The sequence below is a fragment of the Zingiber officinale genome, chromosome 3B (assembly GCF_018446385.1).
Source record: "Zingiber officinale cultivar Zhangliang chromosome 3B, Zo_v1.1, whole genome shotgun sequence".
NCBI lineage: Eukaryota > Viridiplantae > Streptophyta > Magnoliopsida > Zingiberales > Zingiberaceae > Zingiber > Zingiber officinale.
Genome location: NC_055991.1, coordinates 16,743,938 through 16,753,377, shown reverse-complemented (window position 1 = coordinate 16,753,377; position 9,440 = coordinate 16,743,938).

Below are 9,440 nucleotides of genomic sequence, written 5' to 3'. Positions count from 1 at the left end.
TAAGGATCACCAAATGATAAATCCCTAGGAGGGTAACATACAAAAGGAATAGTTGATGGTCATAGACCTAGGAAGTCTCTAAGGATGGTGGGAGATATTGTGACTTCCTTAGTGGCGACCCTAAAGGTGTATGTAAAATCATCTACTTTGACTAAGTTATTGTACAATTCGACACACAAACTTGAGTTAACTGAACTTGAACAATAAACTAGTCTATGTAAGTGATAATACTCAATAACTTCTACACTAGGAATGCATGAATGCTGAAAGAAAGTCCTACATAAGTATCGACTAGGTAAAGGCACCTAAGAAATGGATGAAAATTTAGCCTTATGTTCTTTAGTGAGAAACCTAGGGTCAGTGCTAAGAGTCCTAGAGGGGTCAACACCAACATCGATTGTTTTATTTCTACTCAACAAAATAAAAAATTAAAGGCTAAACTATTACTAAAATATTTAAAAAAAAAGTTTATGTTTTGAATATTAGCAAGGCATTCTGAATATTTATAAAAGAAATGATAGCCTCGATTAATCCTTAACAACATGGCTCAAGAATCGAAAGAGAAAGTTTAAAGGTTTGTGGATTTTTTTTTCTTTCTTTAAAGGTTCGATGAGGAACCTTTGAGAAAAAAATATTTGAGGTGAGTGGAAGAGGTTCCCCATAGGGCACTTTTATAGCATTTGTCTGAGCGCTCGGATCTAACATCGGGTGCCCGAACCCCACAAAAATTGGTACACCTTCACAAAATCATGGGCCTGTTTTGTGGAGGCGGAGGCGAGGCGCTTAGATTGAGTCCAAGTGCTTGCATCAACTATTTTTTATTTTTTTAATTAAGTTTTAATTTATGAACCTTTAAGTACATTCAAGAACTGGTGGAAAGAATCGGAGAAGAAGTTGCATTTGAATCTTTGTCGTCACCTTTATATCCCACATATTAGCGATCCCAATCGATTGGTTTTACCCCCAATTGATTGTCATGTCAGATCCGAGCGCATTTGGTCATCCAAATCTCGCAACAACTCTTTTCTTCATCACTTAACTGATTAACCAATCGATTACGGGCCTACTTAATCTATTACCCAATCGATTATGAAGCCCTCTGTTCGCTCGCGAGCTTCTTCCGATCGATTACCCAATCGATCAAGCAGCTTCAATCGATCACCCAATCGATTCAGAAGCTCTCTGTTCGCTCGTGACCAAGCTGTTGGAATGTATACTAAAAGTCTAGCTTTTGTATAAATATTTATTTTTGAAATAAAGAATCGCATTGGTCAAATGTCTACATTTATGCTAAGTGTAGTTGTTCAATTAATTTATATTGTAGATAACATAGAGTGTGGTGTCACACACAGAAGATAATATTATCAGTTCTTTATAAATTATAAACAGTTGCTCACGACTAAGATGGAAATGAACAAACCATTGGAATAGTCGTAGTGTAATTTGGTATTCTTAACTATAAAATTACACTAGTACACTCAGAGTGTATTAAGCTGGACCATTTAAGGTAAGTTCTTTTTATACTGACTGAATAAAAGAACAAGACCTTTGTTATTATGGAAGTGTGTACTCTTAATCATGATATAATAACAAGCTCATATACTTAATATCCATTTCTTTGATTTATCAAATGGTGCGATTTAGTTCGATAAATCAATATGCCCGATAAGTTAGGAAATGGTATTATTTATATGGTGTGTTGTTGATTATACAATGAAACTGTGTCCTAGTAATTTAGGTTGATAATTGTAGGACCGTTGGGCCGGCTAGGAGGGGGTTGTTGGATAGTCCTATAAAATAAAAACAAAAACAACCCTTCCTCGAACTCTTTAAGCTAACACTAGTATATATAAAGTAAGCCGATAAATTAAAAGCATAAAGAAAAAGCGAGGCACGAGTGTTTACTTGGTTACAATCGATGTGGTTGTTAATCCTAGGAAGATTAAGCTCACTAAAAACTCCTTCAGACGGAGAAGCCTCGTACAGCGTTGAAGCGCAATAAAACAGAAGCTCAACTCTAGACTAAAGCTTACAAGCGTTGGAATTACAATTCAGAGTTCGTTAAAAAGCTTCTGGACCAAGGCTATATTTATAGCCTTGGTCGGGGCACCCCGAAGGGGTTCCGGGTGCCCTGGGGGGGATAAACTTTATCCCCCAATGATCAGATCGAGTCAAATCTCGATCCTGGTCAAAAGTCTGGTCCGGGCGCCCGGAAGGGTTCCGGGCGCCCCGGAGCCCAAAGTCAACAGATGTTGACTTTTTCACCCGGGACCTCTTCTCTGGTTCAGTCCCGCCTCGGTCCGGTTCTTCTCCTCCGGATCCGCTTGCTTGGGTAATCTCTGCCATCCGGAAAAGGGCTCACTCGAACCCAAGTTCCGATCTTCTCGAGCAGCCTTCCTCTCCGGCTTCTCGTCCCTCGGAATCGCTGCGTGTTTCCTTCTCATCCACCAGCGTACTCATCCACAGTCTTCGTCCCTCGGTCGCACCCCATGCCGACCTTCTCGCTAGCTGTGTCTCTTGCTCCTCGAGCAATCTTCCGCTCTGGCTTTCGTCCCTTGGAACCACTGCACGCTTCCTTCTCGTCCACCGGGGTACTCTTCCGCAGCACCTCGTCCCTTGGACGCACCGCGTGCCGTCCTTCTCGCTAGCTGCGTCTTCCGCTCGAGTATCTGTGCTCCTAAGCTTCTGCACACTTAGACACAAGGTTAGAAGCAACACAGGACCTAACTTAACTTGTTGATCACACCAAAACAACCTTGGGGTTCCAACAATCTCCCCCTTTTTGATGTGATCAACCCAAGTTAAACTAGGGTCAAAAATAGATATGAAAATTAAACAATTTTCAATTTTTTCAATAATGTGCAACAAGATAGAAACAATAAATTTCAAAAATTTGAAATTTTCAATTTTCTACCTCCCCTTGATAGAAACAATAAATTTCAAAAATTTGCAATTTTCAATTTTCTACCTCCCCTAGACTTATACTTTTCCTTCTCCCCCTTTTATCACATAAAAAAAATGGGGTTCTTAAGAAGAAAATCTAAGGGTAAAAACTTAGAAAATTTTGAGATCCTTAAAAAATATTGCAATAATTTTCACATAAACAGTCTAAAAAAAAAAGTATAAGTGAAATTATAAAAAGATTCTAACTTAGATAGTTTTGAAAAAAAAAAATAAAGCAGAAATTTTTAATTTCAGAACAGCTTTTAACTTAGGAAAAAAATATCTTCTGAAAATTTTTCTAAGTATAAAAGAGAATTTTTCTAAGTTAAACCTTTAAAAGGAATTTTCTAATCCTAAAACTTTATGCAAGAAAATTTTTAAATAAAATTGAGAAAAAGAAATTTTCTATGCATTTATTTTATTATTATTATTTTTTATTTTTAATTCTAAAACTTTTATCATAAAGTTTTAAATTTCCATTTTAATTTATCATAGCTTCTTAAATCACACTTTTTCATATTTAAAGCAAACATGATTAAACATGCAAAGATTTGTATCATGTTAATCTCTATTTCACAATAATATTTTGATAATCTAAATTTTAACTTGATAAAGTTTTTCGACAACATTTCAAATTTGCAAAATTTATTCGACAAAATATTTTGTAATTTGCAAAAATATTTTGACAACATAAATTTTAATTTGAACAAATCTGTTGATAATAGATTTTCTAATCTGAAAGACTCTTTCGATAATATCTCTAATTTACAAAATTCGTTCAAAAAAATATTTCGTATTTTGCAAAATTTATTCGTCAGAAGATTTTCTAATTCGAAAAATTCTTTCGACGATTCAATTTTTAATTCGCAAAATTCTTTCGGGGACATTTTGATTTATTTAACTAAATGTTCAGAAGTTGGGGTCCATACCTGACTTACCTTTTCGGCCAATGGTTCTCCCCCTGTCGAGTTGTTTTCTTTCAACGTTACTCCCCCTTTATTGATGCTCTCGATGTTTATTGAGGAAGAGCTAATTGCGTCTTCTAGTAGATGCTCGGTGGTGAGAGATGTTTCGGCAATTTCCTTGATCTCTGACTCTTTTGTCGGTGACTCGATGTCTATTGAGGAGTTGGATTCGACTGCAGATGGTTCTTCATAAAGCTTCAAGAACCTTTCCGAAAGTTCTTTTGCGCTTTTGTATGTTCCGACTCTGTCGAGATCCTTAGCAGGTAACACGCTCAAAAGACTGGATTCAGCCTTACCGTTTGCCATGAATTTGTCGCGCTGGTCGTCTGTCCATTGATGCTCCTTAAGTTCTTCTCCTTCTTCGCTTTTGGGTATTATAAAACCATACTTCATTATTAATAACATATTGAAATCAGTTTTAAATTAAACCTCCATTCGTCGCTTCCAGAATGCGAACTCCCCCTCGAATGTTGGTGGATAGATGTTAGCTCTGGCCATATCGTTGCTTCGATCGGCGGTTAGTCCTCCTGAAGCGCCTCGGCTCTGATACCACTTGTAGGACCGTTGGGCCGGCTAGGAGGGGGTTGTTGGATAATCCTGTAAAATAAAAACAAAAACAACCCTTCCACGAACTCTTTAAGCTAACACTTGTATATATAAAGTAAGCCGATAAATTAAAAGCATAAAGAAAAAGCGAGGCACAAGTGTTTACTTGGTTACAACCGATGTGGTTGTTAATCCCAGGAAGATTAAGCTCACTAAAAACTCCTTCAGGCGGAGAAGCCTCGTACAGCGTTGAAGCGCAAAAAATAGAAGCTCAACTCTAGACTAAAGCTTACAAACGTTGAATTACAATTCAGAGTTCGTTAAAAAGCTTCTGGACTAAGGCTATATTTATAGCCTTGGTCGGGGCGCCCCGAAGGGGTTTCGGGCGCCCTGGGGGGGTAAACTTTATCCCCCAACGATCAGATCGAGTCAAATCTCGATCCTGGTCAAAAGTCTAGTCCGGGCGCCCGGAAGGGTTTCGGGCGCCCCAAACTACTCCGGGCGCCCCGGAGCCCAAAGTCAACAGATGTTGACTTTTTCGCCCAGGACCTCTTCTCTGGTTCAGTCCCGCCTCGGTCCGGTTCTTCTCCTCCGGATCCGCTCGCTTGGGTGATCTATACCATCCAGAAAAGGGCTCACCCGAACCCAAGTTCCGATCTTCTCGAGCAGCCTTCCACTCCGGCTTCTCGTCCCTCGGAATCGCTGCGTATTTCCTTCTCGTCCACCAGCGTACTCATCCGCAGTCTTCGTCCCTCGGTCGCACCCCGTGCCGACCTTCTCGCTAGCTGCGTCTCTTGCTCCTCGAGCAATCTTCCGCTCCAGCTTTCGTCCCTCAGAACCACCGCACGCTTCCTTCTCGTCCACCGGGGTACTCTTACGCAGCACCTCGTCCCTCGAACGCACCGCATTCCGTCCTTCTCGCTAGCTGCGTCTTCCGCTCGAATACCTGTGCTCCTAAGCTCCTGCACACTTAGACACAAGGTTAGAAACAACACAGGACATAACTTAACTTGTTGATCACACCAAAACAACCTTGAGGTTCCAACAATAATGTCCCCAAGATGAGCTCATAAGGATTGTCATGTAAACCCTGCAAGTGGACTTAGTCCGACATGACGACAAGGTTGAGTGGTACTACTCTTGGACTAAGATATTAATTAAAGTGTGTTGTTAGTAACTCATTTAATTAGTGGACATTTGACATCTTAAACACAGGGAGATTAACACACTCATGATAAGAAGGAGCCCAAAATATAATTTGGGGTTGGTGCGGTAGTTCAATAATAATTCTTTAGTGGTATGAATTATTATTGATGAAATTAAATTGGATGTTCGGGGCGAACACGGGAAGCTTAATTTCATCAGGAGACCAAAACCAATTCCTCCTCTCGATCTCTATCGTAGCCTCTTATTTATAGAGAATTATATCCACCAAATACCCAGTTCCTACCCACCCTTAGGTGGCCAGCCAAGCAAGCTTGGAACCCAAGCTTGGGTCGGCCAAGCCAAAGGCTTAAGCCAAGTAGGGTGGTCGGCCATAGCTTGGAGCCCAAGCTTGGTGTGGTCGGCCATATAAAATAAAAGGATTTTATTTTTAAAAAATCTTTCCTTATGTGGAAGCCATGATTTTAAAAGAGAGTTTAAAATTTAATTTTTTTTTATAATTTTCTACAAAAGATTAAGAGAAAGGTTTGATATCTTTCCTTATTTGTAGTTAAAAGGAAGATTTTAATTTTTGATAAAACTTTCCTTTATGTAACCATCCTCATGATTTTAAAAGAGAGTTCTAAAATTAAATCTTTCCTTTTATAGTTTCTACAAAAGATTAAGAGAAAAGATTTGATATCTTTCCTTATTTGTATATTGAAAGGAAGATTTTAATTTTGAGAAAACTTTCCTTTTTGTAATCATCCACATGTTTTAATAGAGAGATTTTGGTTTATAAAAGTTTCCTTTTATAACCAACCATGAAGGAAATTTTTAAAGAGAAATTTTATTTTTTAAATTTCTGGAAACAAATAAGAAAGTTTTAATTTTGTGTTTAAAACTTGCCTTATTTGAAGCACTTGTAGGGGCCGACCATGAGAAGGGTTAAAAGGAATTTTTATTAAATTTTCCTTATTAACCAATGGCAAGGAAAATAAGAGAATTTTAATAATAATTAAATTTCCTTATTTGCCAAGACCAAGGAATATAAAAGAGAGGGTAGAGGTGTCTCACCTCACAACATCTCTTCTATTGTTTCTCTCTTGTCTTCCTTGGTATGGCCAGCCCTATACTCCTCTTCTCTTCTTCTTTAGTGGTCGGTGCATCCCTCTCTTGGAGTTCTTGTGGTGGCCAGTTCTTGCTAGGAGAAGAAGGAGAGAAAGGAGGCTTTGTTCTAGCATCCCTTGGAGCTTGAAGGTTGGTGGCCGAAACTTGCAAGAAGGAATGTGTCTTGGTGGTTCTCATCTCGGTAGATCGTTGTCCACTCAACGTCCGAGATAAGAAGAGGAATACGATAGAAGATCAAGAGATTTTGCTTACAAAGAAAGATATAACTAGTAATTCTATTCCGCATCATACTAGTTTTCTTTGTAAGGATTTTGAAATACCAAAGACAAGAGGCTAGTGATTCTAGATTTTCGGATTTGTGATTCGAAGTTGTGTTTCTTTTGTTTTTTTTGATCTTGTGATTCGATTGTTCCTTTTGGTTAAACCTAGGGTTACTATAAGGAAATTAAATATTAAATTTCATTGAAAGGCTTTGACTAGGAAGTGGTGGATACTCCCATACCCAACAAGGCCTAGTGCCTCGCCATGTTTAACCAGGAAGCCAATCTTTGAAATTAATATTTAATTGAATTTGTAACATGGGCGAATTTGGATCAATAATGTTAAGCATCGTTTGTGATCCAAGTCTAAACTGTTGGGACCGATGTGCCCGTTAAAGGGGGGGTGAATAGCGTTTCATCGCGCTTGCGTCGGTTTGCTTCGTCTTGTTGTTGTGCAGTGGAATACTCGAAGACAAACACTCATAATGCTAACACCTAGGGTTTACTTGGTATCCACCTCAAGATGAGGTGACTAATCCAAGGATCCACACACCGACTCACTTCTCCACTATGAAATACTCCTTCTCGGTCGCAGTCGAAGACGGAGAAGCCTCGTACAAACACACACAACACTACAACACTCACATAAGAAGAAAATACAAGAATACAACTGAAATACATCCTTCTTCTTGCTTAATTGTTACTTGTTGTTGTTGCCTCTTGAATCTTGGAGATGTACTCCAAGAACCCTCAAGAACTGGCAAGAATCTCAAAGAAGATCGCTGGTGAAAATCGCAGAAAACCGCAGGAGAAGAACGCAAAGTTCTAGAGAAGAAAACGCTCCGCCCAGTCTTTAAACAGTGCTCCCAATCGATCCAATTCATCCCCAATCGATTGCCACGTCAGCACCGCTCCATCGCAGCCATCCATCACCTGCATCCTGCGCAATGATCACTTCCCAATCGATTAACTAATCGATTGGGACTGCCTGAATCGATCGCCCGATCGATTCAGCACCTTTCTATGCTCTCACGTCCGCGTGAGAGCTTCTGCTGCCCAATCGATCGACCGACCAATTGGCAGCTCCCAATCGATCGACCGATCGATTGGCAGCTCCCAATTGATCACCCGATCGATTGGGAAAGCCTCTATGCTTGCGATTTCACATCCCAATCGATCGGTCGATCGATTGGGCCTTCCCACAATCGCAGCACAGGTCAAATCGATCGACCGATCGATTTGGACCCTGTTCAATCGATCGCCTGATCGATTGAACACTCTGAACTTGACTCAAACTCAAGTTCAAAGTCCCAAACCCAACTTCCGGTCAACCTTGACCTGTTGAGTCTCCATGCCTAGCATTTGGTAGGGGTGGCAATTTTTGACCTGACACGAAAACGCGACCCGAACCGAACACGAAAAAATCAAGTTAGGGTTGGGTAGTTTCGGGTTCGGGTCGAAATCGGGTCGACCCATTTGACCCATTTAATAAAAAGGTCGGGTTCGGGTCAACCTGAAATGACCCAATTACAACCCGCGAACCCGTTTATAAATAATTATAAATTTAAACTAAAATTACAAATTTAAAAAAGTTAAAAACCCTAAACATAGAGATATGATATGCTATTGATTGTAATGTTGCTATGGCTTATCATTTATGATATGAATTTTCAATTTATGTAGATAAATGTTATTTTTAATTTTTAATTTAATATACAAAATTTATTTAATGAATTCAGGTCAGATTCGGGTCAAATGGGTCAAACAGGTTAAACGGGTCAAACGGGTCAAACGGGTTAAACGGGTGAACCGGGTTAAACGGGTCAAACAGGTCGGGTTCGGGTCGGGTTCGGGTCAAGTGCAAATAAACAGATCAGGTTCAGGTTGAATATTTTGACCCGAATTAATAATCAGGTCGGGTTCAGGTTGTCATTTGCCAACCCGCCAACCTGCCAACCCGAACCTGTCAACCCGAACCCGAACCGAATTGCCACCCCTAGCATTTGGCCACACCCGACCAACCTCGAACTAGCCTTCTAGCCTCCTCCATCAGCCTTACGTCCCTCGGATATCTCCCCATCCTTCACACCTTGCCTTCAGGAGCTTCCTTCGGCCTCATCCTAGTTGTCAGCTCTTCCTTGCCAAGTCACATCAGGACTTACCTTGCCAAGACCACATGCTTGGACTTACAACCTTTGCCAAGATCACACTTGGACTTTTCGTTGCCTCACCAGGACTTCCCAATTGTCTGGCTCCTCACCAGAACTTTCTCCTTTGCCAAGATCACACTTGGACTTTTAGTTACCTGGCTCCTCACCAGGACTTCCCAAATGTCTGGCTCCTCACCAGGACTTTCTCCTTTGCCAAGATCATACTTAGAGTTTCAGTTGCCTGGCTCCTCACCAGGACTTCCCAAATGCCTAGCTCCTCACCAGGTCTTTCTCCTTTGCCA